At 49.9% G+C, this 17,089-nt stretch overlaps 4 non-coding genes and 1 pseudogene across 4 annotated transcripts; all 5 read right to left on the bottom strand.

Moving 5' to 3' along the window:
- Positions 1 to 1,818: 1,818 nt before the first annotated feature.
- LOC130311221 (U2 spliceosomal RNA) lies at positions 1,819 to 2,009 on the bottom strand. The gene has a single exon (XR_008859634.1). It is a non-coding gene; the product is annotated as a U2 spliceosomal RNA (small nuclear RNA).
- A 2,072-nt stretch (positions 2,010 to 4,081) lies between these two features.
- On the bottom strand, positions 4,082 to 4,272 carry LOC130311220 (U2 spliceosomal RNA). The gene has a single exon (XR_008859633.1). It is a non-coding gene; the product is annotated as a U2 spliceosomal RNA (small nuclear RNA).
- Positions 4,273 to 6,370: 2,098 nt separating this feature from the next.
- Positions 6,371 to 6,561, bottom strand: LOC130311219 (U2 spliceosomal RNA). The gene has a single exon (XR_008859632.1). It is a non-coding gene; the product is annotated as a U2 spliceosomal RNA (small nuclear RNA).
- Positions 6,562 to 8,633: 2,072 nt separating this feature from the next.
- Positions 8,634 to 8,824, bottom strand: LOC130311218 (U2 spliceosomal RNA). Its single transcript, XR_008859631.1, has one exon. It is a non-coding gene; the product is annotated as a U2 spliceosomal RNA (small nuclear RNA).
- A 2,090-nt stretch (positions 8,825 to 10,914) lies between these two features.
- LOC130311175 (U2 spliceosomal RNA) lies at positions 10,915 to 11,094 on the bottom strand (annotated as a pseudogene).
- Between the last annotated feature and the right edge of the window lie 5,995 nt (positions 11,095 to 17,089).

Raw genomic sequence — 17,089 nt, 5'->3', positions numbered from 1 at the left:
AGGAAACACACACACAAGCACACACCTACCTTTGTTGCCGGCAGATGCCTCCTTGGCTGTCCCCAAACGGTATCAAACCAACACCCACGGGAAGCTGTAAGCATAGAGGACATGCCTGCACCCCATTGGACTTACCTGTGTGGGTTAATCCCGGGTTATTTGACAACCTATGGCGGTGATGGTTCTGCTCAGGCAGAGCAGTGCTGATGCTCCTCATAAAGCTGTCGCTGCTGTGAAGGTTCTAGGTGACATCACAAATCCCTATGGTTACATACACAACAAAGCTGGGTTGTTGTTGTTTACACTCTGCAAGGCCTGTGGAAGTGAGTGACATCATAGCACTGTAGTTCTGAGGGTTCTAGATGGATGCAACAATCTCCTGTTGCTTCTATGAAGGCCATAATAGACGACATCACCAAACAGCTCCATAGTCACATACACAGCAAAGGAGAGATGTTGTTTACACCTAGTGATGTCAGTGGTATTGAGTGACATCACAGCACAGTGCTAAGGCTCCTGGGCCTGGACACAGCAGCGGCTGCAATATCTCAACGGAGAATACGTTTATATATATGTGTGTGTGTGCGCGTATATATATATATATATATATATATATATATATATATATATATATTTCTCCGCCGAAATCACTTTTAAACCCATTTCCACCTTTTTTTCCCTTCTCTTCCTCTTACTTTTTTTTCACGTTTTTTTACGTTTTTCTCCTTTTCGCCTCTTTTCTGGGCGTATTATTCTTCTTTTTCTTCTTTTTTTTCGTCTAATGCATACCCCATCAGTGCAGCAATGCTTATTCAATACCGCCAGCAGATGGAGACACTGGGGGATAATTTTCTAAGGATTTATACTGATTTTTCCTGTCTGAATTTGTCGCACAGAAAGTTGCAGGCCAAATATGTGTGACATTTCTGCGACTTTAGCTTCTAGAGCATTTTTACAACATTATACATAGGTGCTGAATGCATAAAAAGCGACTGTTCAGCGACAGACAAGTCGCATCGGCTGAAAGTAGGCCAGAATGTCAGTCCATGTTGGAGCAGGTTTAGATACAGTCTAAAGTATAGATCTCAAAGTCTGTGCACAGAATTTAGCAAGGGCCTCGCACCTTCTGATGCATCAGGTAGGTGCACAATAGCATAGCCTAACCCTCTGTACTTTGGTCTATATTGATGCGGGACATAGACAGCCAGCTGATGACCAATCCATTAGTGCAATGGATGGCTGGAAGCATTTGTCTTTGCCTTTGCAATACCACAGAAGCAATGCATGGTCAATGTACAGCAATGACACACCTGTGTGAACAGCCAGGAGACCCCCCCCCCCCCCCCATGTTATGTTACATAGTTACATAGTTAGTACGGTCGAAAAAAGACATATGTCCATCAAGTTCAACCAGGGAATTAAGGGGTAGGGGTGTGGCGCGATATTGGGGAAGGGATGAGATTTTATATTTCTTCATAAGCATTAATCTTATTTTGTCAATTAGGAACATTCAGCACCCACCCGCTATCAAGGCAGCTGCCTATCATGTCATGCCCTACCTGCACAGGTGTGCTGGCTACTCAAATGATCCAATTAAGGAGGCCATTTAGTCAGCAGCAGCAGAAGTCCTGTGCCTGGACGCTCCAACAGCGGCCAGACACAAGCAGAAGCAGAAGCAGCAGAAGCAGCAGAAGCAGCAGCAGCACCACCTTTTGTTTTTTGGCTGCAGCAGCAGCAAGGCCCACAGGGCTGGCTAGCTGGCTAGCCAGCAAGCAGGTAGCAATGAAAGTAGGAATCTTTCTTTTTAACCCTGTAAGGGGGTGGTGCACTGTACCCGAAGATACTGCCATATCGGGTCAATGCATAGGGCGACGGAAGCAAGCTTCGAAATCGGCCCCCGTTCTCAAAAATCCATTTAATATATGGTCCCCAGATAGGGGACGTATCAGATATTAAACTGATAAGAACAGATACTACACTTGATCTTAGCCAAAAGGCCGAGAAGCGATAACCGTGAAAGGGGCGGGCCCAACAAGGTGCCCTTCATGGGCACTATCACTGCTTGCTGTCAGGGAGGCTGCCAGACAATTTTCCATGCACACTCTGGGCTGGGGGGCAGTCAACCACCAGTACACACAGCAGAACCTAAACCCATACCATTATTGCTAAGCAGCAAGACAGGGGCCCATTGCACTCCCACGGGGCCTTTTTAAATGCAATCCATAACCCGGATTTGCCAGGAACCCTTCTTACTCCTCCTACTTGCATGTGACACTGGGCTTAGGATCTGCATAGGAAACACACACACAAGCACACACCTACCTTTGTTGCCTGCAGATGCCTCCTTGGCTGTCCCCAAACGGTATCAAACCAACACCCACGGGAAGCTGTAAGCATAGAGGACATGCCTGCACCCCATTGGACTTACCTGTGTGGGTTAAACCCGGGTTATTTGACAACCTATGGCGGTGATGGTTCTGCTCAGGCAGAGCAGTGCTGATGCTCCTCATAAAGCTGTCGCTGCTGTGAAGGTTCTAGGTGACATCACAAATCCCTATGGTTACATACACAACAAAGCTGGGTTGTTGTTGTTTACACTCTGCAAGGCCTGTGGAAGTGAGTGACATCATAGCACTGTAGTTCTGAGGGTTCTAGATGGATGCAACAATCTCCTGTTGCTTCTATGAAGGCCATAATAGACGACATCACCAAACAGCTCCATAGTCACATACACAGCAAAGGAGAGATGTTGTTTACACCTAGTGATGTCAGTGGTATTGAGTGACATCACAGCACAGTGCTAAGGCTCCTGGGCCTGGACACAGCAGCGGCTGCAATATCTCAACGGAGAATACGTTTATATATATGTGTGTGTGTGCGCGTATATATATATATATATATATATATTTCTCCGCCGAAATCACTTTTAAACCCATTTCCACCTTTTTTTCCCTTCTCTTCCTCTTACTTTTTTTTCACGTTTTTTTACGTTTTTCTCCTTTTCGCCTCTTTTCTGGGCGTATTATTCTTCTTTTTCTTCTTTTTTTTCGTCTAATGCATACCCCATCAGTGCAGCAATGCTTATTCAATACCGCCAGCAGATGGAGACACTGGGGGATAATTTTCTAAGGATTTATACTGATTTTTCCTGTCTGAATTTGTCGCACAGAAAGTTGCAGGCCAAATATGTGTGACATTTCTGCGACTTTAGCTTCTAGAGCATTTTTACAACATTATACATAGGTGCTGAATACATAAAAAGCGACTGTTCAGCGACAGACAAGTCGCATCGGCTGAAAGTAGGCCAGAATGTCAGTCCATGTTGGAGCAGGTTTAGATACAGTCTAAAGTATAGATCTCAAAGTCTGTGCACAGAATTTAGCAAGGGCCTCGCACCTTCTGATGCATCAGGTAGGTGCACAATAGCATAGCCTAACCCTCTGTACTTTGGTCTATATTGATGCGGGACATAGACAGCCAGCTGATGACCAATCCATTAGTGCAATGGATGGCTGGAAGCATTTGTCTTTGCCTTTGCAATACCACAGAAGCAATGCATGGTCAATGTACAGCAATGACACACCTGTGTGAACAGCCAGGAGACCCCCCCCCCCCCCCATGTTATGTTACATAGTTACATAGTTAGTACGGTCGAAAAAAGACATATGTCCATCAAGTTCAACCAGGGAATTAAGGGGTAGGGGTGTGGCGCGATATTGGGGAAGGGATGAGATTTTATATTTCTTCATAAGCATTAATCTTATTTTGTCAATTAGGAACATTCAGCACCCACCCGCTATCAAGGCAGCTGCCTATCATGTCATGCCCTACCTGCACAGGTGTGCTGGCTACTCAAATGATCCAATTAAGGAGGCCATTTAGTCAGCAGCAGCAGAAGTCCTGTGCCTGGACGCTCCAACAGCGGCCAGACACAAGCAGAAGCAGAAGCAGCAGAAGCAGCAGCAGCACCACCTTTTGTTTTTTGGCTGCAGCAGCAGCAAGGCCCACAGGGCTGGCTAGCTGGCTAGCCAGCAAGCAGGTAGCAATGAAAGTAGGAATCTTTCTTTTTAACCCTGTAAGGGGGTGGTGCACTGTACCCGAAGATACTGCCATATCGGGTCAATGCATAGGGCGACGGAAGCAAGCTTCGAAATCGGCCCCCGTTCTCAAAAATCCATTTAATATATGGTCCCCAGATAGGGGACGTATCAGATATTAAACTGATAAGAACAGATACTACACTTGATCTTAGCCAAAAGGCCGAGAAGCGATAACCGTGAAAGGGGCGGGCCCAACAAGGTGCCCTTCATGGGCACTATCACTGCTTGCTGTCAGGGAGGCTGCCAGACAATTTTCCATGCACACTCTGGGCTGGGGGGCAGTCAACCACCAGTACACACAGCAGAACCTAAACCCATACCATTATTGCTAAGCAGCAAGACAGGGGCCCATTGCACTCCCACGGGGCCTTTTTAAATGCAATCCATAACCCGGATTTGCCAGGAACCCTTCTTACTCCTCCTACTTGCATGTGACACTGGGCTTAGGATCTGCATAGGAAACACACACACAAGCACACACCTACCTTTGTTGCCTGCAGATGCCTCCTTGGCTGTCCCCAAACGGTATCAAACCAACACCCACGGGAAGCTGTAAGCATAGAGGACATGCCTGCACCCCATTGGACTTACCTGTGTGGGTTAAACCCGGGTTATTTGACAACCTATGGCGGTGATGGTTCTGCTCAGGCAGAGCAGTGCTGATGCTCCTCATAAAGCTGTCGCTGCTGTGAAGGTTCTAGGTGACATCACAAATCCCTATGGTTACATACACAACAAAGCTGGGTTGTTGTTGTTTACACTCTGCAAGGCCTGTGGAAGTGAGTGACATCATAGCACTGTAGTTCTGAGGGTTCTAGATGGATGCAACAATCTCCTGTTGCTTCTATGAAGGCCATAATAGACGACATCACCAAACAGCTCCATAGTCACATACACAGCAAAGGAGAGATGTTGTTTACACCTAGTGATGTCAGTGGTATTGAGTGACATCACAGCACAGTGCTAAGGCTCCTGGGCCTGGACACAGCAGCGGCTGCAATATCTCAACGGAGAATACGTTTATATATATGTGTGTGTGTGCGCGTATATATATATATATATATATATATATATATATATATATATATATATATATATATCTCCGCCGAAATCACTTTTAAACCCATTTCCACCTTTTTTTCCCTTCTCTTCCTCTTACTTTTTTTTCACGTTTTTTTACGTTTTTCTCCTTTTCGCCTCTTTTCTGGGCGTATTATTCTTCTTTTTCTTCTTTTTTTTCGTCTAATGCATACCCCATCAGTGCAGCAATGCTTATTCAATACCGCCAGCAGATGGAGACACTGGGGGATAATTTTCTAAGGATTTATACTGATTTTTCCTGTCTGAATTTGTCGCACAGAAAGTTGCAGGCCAAATATGTGTGACATTTCTGCGACTTTAGCTTCTAGAGCATTTTTACAACATTATACATAGGTGCTGAATACATAAAAAGCGACTGTTCAGCGACAGACAAGTCGCATCGGCTGAAAGTAGGCCAGAATGTCAGTCCATGTTGGAGCAGGTTTAGATACAGTCTAAAGTATAGATCTCAAAGTCTGTGCACAGAATTTAGCAAGGGCCTCGCACCTTCTGATGCATCAGGTAGGTGCACAATAGCATAGCCTAACCCTCTGTACTTTGGTCTATATTGATGCGGGACATAGACAGCCAGCTGATGACCAATCCATTAGTGCAATGGATGGCTGGAAGCATTTGTCTTTGCCTTTGCAATACCACAGAAGCAATGCATGGTCAATGTACAGCAATGACACACCTGTGTGAACAGCCAGGAGACCCCCCCCCCCCCATGTTATGTTACATAGTTACATAGTTAGTACGGTCGAAAAAAGACATATGTCCATCAAGTTCAACCAGGGAATTAAGGGGTAGGGGTGTGGCGCGATATTGGGGAAGGGATGAGATTTTATATTTCTTCATAAGCATTAATCTTATTTTGTCAATTAGGAACATTCAGCACCCACCCGCTATCAAGGCAGCTGCCTATCATGTCATGCCCTACCTGCACAGGTGTGCTGGCTACTCAAATGATCCAATTAAGGAGGCCATTTAGTCAGCAGCAGCAGAAGTCCTGTGCCTGGACGCTCCAACAGCGGCCAGACACAAGCAGAAGCAGAAGCAGCAGAAGCAGCAGCAGCACCACCTTTTGTTTTTTGGCTGCAGCAGCAGCAAGGCCCACAGGGCTGGCTAGCTGGCTAGCCAGCAAGCAGGTAGCAATGAAAGTAGGAATCTTTCTTTTTAACCCTGTAAGGGGGTGGTGCACTGTACCCGAAGATACTGCCATATCGGGTCAATGCATAGGGCGACGGAAGCAAGCTTCGAAATCGGCCCCCGTTCTCAAAAATCCATTTAATATATGGTCCCCAGATAGGGGACGTATCAGATATTAAACTGATAAGAACAGATACTACACTTGATCTTAGCCAAAAGGCCGAGAAGCGATAACCGTGAAAGGGGCGGGCCCAACAAGGTGCCCTTCATGGGCACTATCACTGCTTGCTGTCAGGGAGGCTGCCAGACAATTTTCCATGCACACTCTGGGCTGGGGGGCAGTCAACCACCAGTACACACAGCAGAACCTAAACCCATACCATTATTGCTAAGCAGCAAGACAGGGGCCCATTGCACTCCCACGGGGCCTTTTTAAATGCAATCCATAACCCGGATTTGCCAGGAACCCTTCTTACTCCTCCTACTTGCATGTGACACTGGGCTTAGGATCTGCATAGGAAACACACACACAAGCACACACCTACCTTTGTTGCCTGCAGATGCCTCCTTGGCTGTCCCCAAACGGTATCAAACCAACACCCACGGGAAGCTGTAAGCATAGAGGACATGCCTGCACCCCATTGGACTTACCTGTGTGGGTTAAACCCGGGTTATTTGACAACCTATGGCGGTGATGGTTCTGCTCAGGCAGAGCAGTGCTGATGCTCCTCATAAAGCTGTCGCTGCTGTGAAGGTTCTAGGTGACATCACAAATCCCTATGGTTACATACACAACAAAGCTGGGTTGTTGTTGTTTACACTCTGCAAGGCCTGTGGAAGTGAGTGACATCATAGCACTGTAGTTCTGAGGGTTCTAGATGGATGCAACAATCTCCTGTTGCTTCTATGAAGGCCATAATAGACGACATCACCAAACAGCTCCATAGTCACATACACAGCAAAGGAGAGATGTTGTTTACACCTAGTGATGTCAGTGGTATTGAGTGACATCACAGCACAGTGCTAAGGCTCCTGGGCCTGGACACAGCAGCGGCTGCAATATCTCAACGGAGAATACGTTTATATATATGTGTGTGTGTGCGCGTATATATATATATATATATATATTTCTCCGCCGAAATCACTTTTAAACCCATTTCCACCTTTTTTTCCCTTCTCTTCCTCTTACTTTTTTTTCACGTTTTTTTACGTTTTTCTCCTTTTCGCCTCTTTTCTGGGCGTATTATTCTTCTTTTTCTTCTTTTTTTTCGTCTAATGCATACCCCATCAGTGCAGCAATGCTTATTCAATACCGCCAGCAGATGGAGACACTGGGGGATAATTTTCTAAGGATTTATACTGATTTTTCCTGTCTGAATTTGTCGCACAGAAAGTTGCAGGCCAAATATGTGTGACATTTCTGCGACTTTAGCTTCTAGAGCATTTTTACAACATTATACATAGGTGCTGAATACATAAAAAGCGACTGTTCAGCGACAGACAAGTCGCATCGGCTGAAAGTAGGCCAGAATGTCAGTCCATGTTGGAGCAGGTTTAGATACAGTCTAAAGTATAGATCTCAAAGTCTGTGCACAGAATTTAGCAAGGGCCTCGCACCTTCTGATGCATCAGGTAGGTGCACAATAGCATAGCCTAACCCTCTGTACTTTGGTCTATATTGATGCGGGACATAGACAGCCAGCTGATGACCAATCCATTAGTGCAATGGATGGCTGGAAGCATTTGTCTTTGCCTTTGCAATACCACAGAAGCAATGCATGGTCAATGTACAGCAATGACACACCTGTGTGAACAGCCAGGAGACCCCCCCCCCCCCCATGTTATGTTACATAGTTACATAGTTAGTACGGTCGAAAAAAGACATATGTCCATCAAGTTCAACCAGGGAATTAAGGGGTAGGGGTGTGGCGCGATATTGGGGAAGGGATGAGATTTTATATTTCTTCATAAGCATTAATCTTATTTTGTCAATTAGGAACATTCAGCACCCACCCGCTATCAAGGCAGCTGCCTATCATGTCATGCCCTACCTGCACAGGTGTGCTGGCTACTCAAATGATCCAATTAAGGAGGCCATTTAGTCAGCAGCAGCAGAAGTCCTGTGCCTGGACGCTCCAACAGCGGCCAGACACAAGCAGAAGCAGAAGCAGCAGAAGCAGCAGCAGCACCACCTTTTGTTTTTTGGCTGCTGCAGCAGCAGCAAGGCCCACAGGGCTGGCTAGCTGGCTAGCCAGCAAGCAGGTAGCAATGAAAGTAGGAATCTTTCTTTTTAACCCTGTAAGGGGGTGGTGCACTGTACCCGAAGATACTGCCATATCGGGTCAATGCATAGGGCGACGGAAGCAAGCTTCGAAATCGGCCCCCGTTCTCAAAAATCCATTTAATATATGGTCCCCAGATAGGGGACGTATCAGATATTAAACTGATAAGAACAGATACTACACTTGATCTTAGCCAAAAGGCCGAGAAGCGATAACCGTGAAAGGGGCGGGCCCAACAAGGTGCCCTTCATGGGCACTATCACTGCTTGCTGTCAGGGAGGCTGCCAGACAATTTTCCATGCACACTCTGGGCTGGGGGGCAGTCAACCACCAGTACACACAGCAGAACCTAAACCCATACCATTATTGCTAAGCAGCAAGACAGGGGCCCATTGCACTCCCACGGGGCCTTTTTAAATGCAATCCATAACCCGGATTTGCCAGGAACCCTTCTTACTCCTCCTACTTGCATGTGACACTGGGCTTAGGATCTGCATAGGAAACACACACACAAGCACACACCTACCTTTGTTGCCTGCAGATGCCTCCTTGGCTGTCCCCAAACGGTATCAAACCAACACCCACGGGAAGCTGTAAGCATAGAGGACATGCCTGCACCCCATTGGACTTACCTGTGTGGGTTAAACCCGGGTTATTTGACAACCTATGGCGGTGATGGTTCTGCTCAGGCAGAGCAGTGCTGATGCTCCTCATAAAGCTGTCGCTGCTGTGAAGGTTCTAGGTGACATCACAAATCCCTATGGTTACATACACAACAAAGCTGGGTTGTTGTTGTTTACACTCTGCAAGGCCTGTGGAAGTGAGTGACATCATAGCACTGTAGTTCTGAGGGTTCTAGATGGATGCAACAATCTCCTGTTGCTTCTATGAAGGCCATAATAGACGACATCACCAAACAGCTCCATAGTCACATACACAGCAAAGGAGAGATGTTGTTTACACCTAGTGATGTCAGTGGTATTGAGTGACATCACAGCACAGTGCTAAGGCTCCTGGGCCTGGACACAGCAGCGGCTGCAATATCTCAACGGAGAATACGTTTATATATATGTGTGTGTGTGCGCGTATATATATATATATATATATATATATATATATATATATATATATTTCTCCGCCGAAATCACTTTTAAACCCATTTCCACCTTTTTTTCCCTTCTCTTCCTCTTACTTTTTTTTCACGTTTTTTTACGTTTTTCTCCTTTTCGCCTCTTTTCTGGGCGTATTATTCTTCTTTTTCTTCTTTTTTTTCGTCTAATGCATACCCCATCAGTGCAGCAATGCTTATTCAATACCGCCAGCAGATGGAGACACTGGGGGATAATTTTCTAAGGATTTATACTGATTTTTCCTGTCTGAATTTGTCGCACAGAAAGTTGCAGGCCAAATATGTGTGACATTTCTGCGACTTTAGCTTCTAGAGCATTTTTACAACATTATACATAGGTGCTGAATACATAAAAAGCGACTGTTCAGCGACAGACAAGTCGCATCGGCTGAAAGTAGGCCAGAATGTCAGTCCATGTTGGAGCAGGTTTAGATACAGTCTAAAGTATAGATCTCAAAGTCTGTGCACAGAATTTAGCAAGGGCCTCGCACCTTCTGATGCATCAGGTAGGTGCACAATAGCATAGCCTAACCCTCTGTACTTTGGTCTATATTGATGCGGGACATAGACAGCCAGCTGATGACCAATCCATTAGTGCAATGGATGGCTGGAAGCATTTGTCTTTGCCTTTGCAATACCACAGAAGCAATGCATGGTCAATGTACAGCAATGACACACCTGTGTGAACAGCCAGGAGACCCCCCCCCCCCCATGTTATGTTACATAGTTACATAGTTAGTACGGTCGAAAAAAGACATATGTCCATCAAGTTCAACCAGGGAATTAAGGGGTAGGGGTGTGGCGCGATATTGGGGAAGGGATGAGATTTTATATTTCTTCATAAGCATTAATCTTATTTTGTCAATTAGGAACATTCAGCACCCACCCGCTATCAAGGCAGCTGCCTATCATGTCATGCCCTACCTGCACAGGTGTGCTGGCTACTCAAATGATCCAATTAAGGAGGCCATTTAGTCAGCAGCAGCAGAAGTCCTGTGCCTGGACGCTCCAACAGCGGCCAGACACAAGCAGAAGCAGAAGCAGCAGAAGCAGCAGCAGCACCACCTTTTGTTTTTTGGCTGCAGCAGCAGCAAGGCCCACAGGGCTGGCTAGCTGGCTAGCCAGCAAGCAGGTAGCAATGAAAGTAGGAATCTTTCTTTTTAACCCTGTAAGGGGGTGGTGCACTGTACCCGAAGATACTGCCATATCGGGTCAATGCATAGGGCGACGGAAGCAAGCTTCGAAATCGGCCCCCGTTCTCAAAAATCCATTTAATATATGGTCCCCAGATAGGGGACGTATCAGATATTAAACTGATAAGAACAGATTTTTTTTTTTTTTTTTTAAAGCCGAGGAACGTGCTTTCGATTCACCCAAAGTGCAAGAAAAAGTGCAAACGTGTTACACTAAAAAAACGTGCACAAAGGATGCGGTCTATCGCAAGCCCTTCTCCGATAGGAGAGAGGCCCCCCAACAAACCTTACCCTTCGCCTCCGGACCAAAAGGTACCTGCGAGGTTCCAGGTTCGATGTCCCTTTTCGCCGAAGCTACTAGGGGACCACAAATGCTCCCGGCATCCCCCTTGGCGTTAGCCAAGGTATCTGCCCGCAGAGCCGATTACGGTAGGTACCCTGCCAAAGCAGGAGTACCCGGGGTGTTTGCAGGGAGGTGCGGAACCTAATGGCCACACACACCTCCCCTAGACCGCCAGGAGGGACACCCAGAAGGGCTACCGCATCCTGACAAATCCTGTGAACACACAACACGCAAAAAGTGACACAGTGAAACAAAAAAGAAATAAATAAGTGAATGTGTGCAGATATACTGCCCGGACATCCGGCCGGATCTATAAAAATTTCTCTGATCCTAGCCAGAAGGCCGGGAATCAAGAGGTGAGTGCCACAAGGTGAAGAGATTATGGTGCCCGTGCTTCAACTCAGTGAGTCTATTCTCCCAGTGAGTTTCGGCACCTCGGGGTCACCACTCCCCGAGGCACAAAAGTACCTCGGCTCTAGACCCTCTCAGCCTCATGGCGAGACCCGGAGGGAACAGGTCACATCGGGGCAGCCGTCGAGCTGATTCCTCAGAACCAGCCCCGGAAAGCCCTGGTACACCTGCATCCTCCATGCAGCACCCATCCCCACCAGCGTCACTGTACACCGGCATGAAAAACTGATAAGAACAGATTTTTTGATTGAAAGAGCTTTATTTTCCGTTCAGTCATTACAAGTCGTACAATAAATTACAGTCACACAAAGCATGATAGTACAATACACAGCAAAGGTTCCCTAAGCTATACATCGCACACCATGCTACTCTAACATTCAGCTCAATCCTGCAATATAAAGGCACAAGAGATCAAACAAAAACCAAATAATACAATCTGTGATCGGGGTAGGGGTGTGGGCGACTATGTGGGGGTAGGGAGGGGGCGGATCACAGGGCCAAACTGTTGGGCTGTATCTTCAGGGAGACATGGGAGAAGGAGAGGGGTCTTCACTCCTCTTCTTCCTCATCAACGGCCGAGCTGTCCAAGATGGAATAGTCTCTAAGCAGGTTCTTGATGAACCTGCGGCAGTCCCGGACGGACATGTTTTCCCTGTTGATCACGAGGCGGTTCCTGGCAAGCCACACTGCGTCCTTAAAACAGTTCATAAGGCGCCAGGCCTCCTGGATGGCCTCCACGTCGTGGGTCCCAGGGAACAGGCCGTAAAGCACCGAATGGTACGATAGGCAGCTCCTGGGCACTGAGTCTCTGAGTTCCTGTTCTAGGGCGTCCAACAGACCCTGTGCAAAGGGGCACTGCCAAAACACGTGGAAAGATGTTTCCTCCACGTAGGGGCAACGGGGGCAGTACCGGGTCTTGCACAGGTTGCGGGCATGCATGAATGACCTGAGAGAGAGACCTCCCATGACGGCCATCCACGACAAGTCCTTGTGTCCATTGGTAAGCCGCTTTGAGGCCACATTGTTCCAAACTGTCTCTGCAGTGGCTGCGGGGAGTCCCGGAACCAGCTCGGTCGAGTCCTTAGCTCGGATGAGCTTGTGGATTGTCTTTGGCTTCCATAGGTCTGGTTTCAGTCCTTCCAGCTGGTGCTCCCTCACAAACCGGACAACATCCCCATAGAACCAGGGAGTGTTCCAGTTGTAAGGGATGGAGCTGTCCCACTTGTCCCAGCCCAGCTGTCTCCAGAGGGGCATGAGAAGCAAGCGAGACATGGACCTGCCCGCTGAGCCAGTCTTTTCTACAAGAGTCCGCTGCACCGTGACACATGCAAAGGAGGCCCTCAGCAGAGCGGGGATGTCGGGTATTCCCTTCCCACCCTTGCGGGGTTCCTTGTACATCACGGTCCTCTTGACTCTGTCCATTTTGCCCCAGACGAAGCCAAACACTGTCCGGGTGATGGCCTTGCAAACGGTGGTATGGGGAGGCCAGGCCTGTGCGGTATATTGGAGCACAGGCAAAACTTCACTCCGCAGGACAAGTGCCTTGCCTTCCATCGTGAGCTTTCTGGAGCTCCACAGTCCGATCTTCGAGTTTATCCTTCCTAGTCGGTCTTGCCAAGACTTAAGGGCCGCTCCTTCCTTCCCGAACCAGACTCCAAGAATTTGAATGAAGTCCGGCTTAATAGTAAAGGGGAAGGGGGCGGAAGAAGCCAGGTGCCATTCCCCGAAGAGCATGGCCTCCGACTTCCCGCAGTTGACTTTTGCCCCCGAAGCTCTGCCGAAGTCCTCGCAGGTCTGGACGAGTGCAGTCACCGAACGCTGGTCAGCGCAGAAGACGGTCACGTCGTCCATGTAGAGCGAGCACTTGACCTCGTGGCGATCTGGTCCTGGTGCGGTGATCCCTCTGATCTCTCCATTCTGCCGGATAGTCTCAGCGAAGAGCTCTATAACACAAACAAAAAGGAGAGGTGAAAGAGGGCAGCCTTGTCTAACCCCTGAAAGAATAGGAAAGGGGTCAGTCTTCCAGCCGTTCACCAACACCGTGCTGTAAATGTCAAAATACATAACGTTAACAAAAGAGCAAAACATCTTCCCCAGACCCAGCCTGCGCAAAACCCTGTCCATGAATGCGTGGGAGACACGGTCGAACGCCTTCTCCTGATCTAAGCTGACCAGGGCGGCGCGGCCCCCGCGGTCCTGGATGTAATGGACCGTGTCTCTCACAAGGGCAAGGCTGTCGGCAATCCTGCGGCCAGGAATGCTGCAGGTCTGGTCCGGATAGACGATCTGCCCCATGACAGGTTTCAGCCTGTTGGCCAGCACCTTGGCGAGGATCTTGTAGTCCACGTTCAGGAGAGAGATGGGACGCCAGTTTTTCAGGTCACATCTCTCCCCCTTCCGCTTATACAAGATCGTGATCATCCCTTCCCTCAACGACGGAGGCATTCTGCCCCCCACCACCATCTCCTCGTACACCTCCAACAGGTCCGGACAGATCAGGTCACCCAGCGCTACGTAGAGCTCGGCCGGGAGACCGTCACTGCCCGGGGTCCTGCCGGGCTTAAAGGATTTAGCGGCAGAGAGCAGCTCCCCCACCGTCAAGGGATCGTCCATAGCCGCCGCACCTGCGGGATCAACAACGTTAGTGACACCTGACAGGAACCTCTCGGCGGCTTCGGGGTCGGATGACTTGGGGGCGTAGAGGTTGCTGTAGAAGTCGTGGACGACCCCCATCACTTCCTCCTTGCCGCTCCTCATGTGTCCGGTCTCATCTCGTAGCTCAGTCAGGGGCGTGTGGCCGGCATGGAGCTTCCTGAAAAAGAAAGAGTTACATTTCTCACCCTTCTCCAGGTTCTCCACCTTGGAACGAAAGACGATTCGCTTGGATTCCTCCTCAAAGTGCCTTTTCAAGCTCTTTTTGGTCTCCTCCAGCTCCTCCCTGACGTCCCAGCCACACTGGAGCAGGTCCTGCAGGGACCGCAGCTCGCGCTGCAGTTTCCTCAAGTCCCACTTCTTCGCACACGCCTGTTGTCTGCCTTTTGCCTGAAAGAAACAACGGAATTCGACTTTAACATATTCCCACCAATCGCTGATGCACTTGAACAGACATTTGTCATTTCGCCATACAAGGTAAGCATCCCTAAGTTCCTCCATGACCTCCCTCTGCTCCAACAGGGCACAATTCAACTTCCAGGAGCCCGGGCCAGGTGGGAATCCATGGCCCAGAGTCCCCCGGAATCGAATGGCCCTGTGGTCAGAGAAGAAGCAGGGGACCATAGAGTACGACACCTTTCTGACTGCTCTCGAAGTGAAGATGAAGTCTATCCGAGAACGGAGCGAGCCATCGGGGCGGCTCCACGTATAGTTTACGGAGCCGTTCCCGATGGACCCGACAACGTCCTGCAAGGATGCCTCCGTCACCATCTCAATCAGCAGTTTAGACGTCACGTCCAGGCTGGCGGATGTGCCAGAACTGCGCCCGTCCACCTCAATGGGGCAGTTGAAGTCACCACCCAACACTACTGCTCTAGTGGTGGCAAGTTCAGCCCGCAGGGCCTGGAGAACCTCCAGTCGGACATCCCTCTCAGGGGAGGCATACACGTTGATGAGCCGCACGGGCTCACCCGCCCAGGAACCGTCTGCGACAAGAAGTCTGCCACAGACGAGCTCCCGGACGGAATCAAGTGCAAAGTTACCTCCCCTGATCAGGATGGCCACCCCCGCAGACCTATTGTCGCCCCCACCAGACCAGTAGGAAGGGCCGTGAGGCCACTGCCTGGCCAGATGGTTGTAAGACCTAGAAGCAGACAAAGCACATTCCTGCAACATGTAAACATCACACCTCTGGGAATCTAAGAACGTAAGAACAGTCTGAAATCTAAACCAAGCTCTAATACTCCTCACATTAATGCAGAAGATGTTGAGATCAGCCATGGGAATAAAAAGAGAGGTTAGTTCTGATACTAGTTACCAGTCTGGTCGGACGGGTCCTCTTCTCTGGCGCCTGTCGGCTCCTGTGGCTTCTCGTAGCGCCCTTCCAAGAACTCGTCGTAGACCGTGTTGGACGGAGTGTCCAGGATTTTCTTAACCTCTGGGTCCTGCAGCAGCTCCTCCATAGATTGAGCTTGGACTGGCTCTGCTTGGACCTGCTCCACTTGGGCCTGCTCCATCACCTCCTCTCCTTCTGAAGCCTCAAGGCTCTCGCAGACCTGCTCCATCTCCTCCTCCTCATCTGAAGCTTGAGGGGTCTCGCAGGTCTCGATTATCTTTCTTTTGTGGGACTCTTCTGATACGTTGTCCCTTCCTTTCCTCTTCCTCTGTATGGTACCTGGGGGAGGAAGCACAGGAAAGTCCTCCGAAGGGCGGGCACCAGCAGCTGGAGGGGGGTTAGGTGCTGCTGGGCCAGGAGAGAAAGGAGGCTGGGTGGGGCGGGGGGCAGGAGAGAGTGCCCGGGCAGGGGAGGACGGGGCAGGGGTGGGCCGGGCAGGGGAGGACGGGGCAGGGGTGGGCCGGGCAGGGGAGGACGGGGCAGGGGTGGGCCGGGGTGGGGTACGGGGGGCAGGGGTGGGGCGGGATGGGGCAGGAGGGGCAGGGGTGGGACGGGATGGTGTAGGAGGGGCAGGGGTGGGACGGGATGGGGCAGGAGGGGCAGGGGTGGGACGGGATGGGGCAGGGGTGGGACGGGATGGGGCAGGGGTGGGGCGGGATGGGGCAGGAGATGGGGCGGGAGGGGCAGGGGATGGGGCGGGAGGGGCAGGGGAGGGGCGGGACGGGGCAGGGGAGGGGCGGGACGGGGCAGGGGAGGGGCGGGACGGGGCAGGGGTGGTGGCTTTCGCCTTCTTACCCTCCTTGGTCGGCTTGGCCATCCGTGGTGTTGGCTCCGGAGCTGGGGCTGGCTTCGGTGCTCTCGCTGCCACAGATGCCCATGTTCTCTCCCTCTGGGGGCAGTCCTTGTAGCTGTGGGCTGCCAGTCCGCAGAGGTTGCAGGTCTTGCTCTTGGGGCAGTCCTTGGTCGTGTGACCTGAAAATGTCGTTGGCAGGTGCTGTAGTCCGTCTGGAGAAGCAGGGTTCTTGTTGAGTCTGACGACCACAGACCACTTGCAGGTCCAGTATCCGAGTGAGTTCAGGATGCGGGTGGGCTCCCTCACCACGGTGCAGAAGCGCTTCAGGAAGGTCGAGATGTCCGTGCCTGGGGTGTGTGGGTTCCGCATTGAGACCGTCACCCGCCTCTCCTCTCTTTGAATAAGGCAGTTGCCCACAAAGCGAGAGAAAGGGGATTCGGGACTCGCCGCTTTCACCACCTCCCAGTATCTTCTACAGGTCCCAATGGTGGCAAAGGTGATGTAGAAGATTCCCGAAAAGAAGGTTGCTATTCCCAGGGTGTCAGCCGTGGGGAAGCCTTG

The sequence above is a fragment of the Hyla sarda genome, unplaced genomic scaffold (genome assembly GCF_029499605.1).
Source record: "Hyla sarda isolate aHylSar1 unplaced genomic scaffold, aHylSar1.hap1 scaffold_162, whole genome shotgun sequence".
Taxonomy (NCBI): domain Eukaryota; kingdom Metazoa; phylum Chordata; class Amphibia; order Anura; family Hylidae; genus Hyla; species Hyla sarda.
This window is presented reverse-complemented; position numbering and strand designations above follow the sequence as displayed.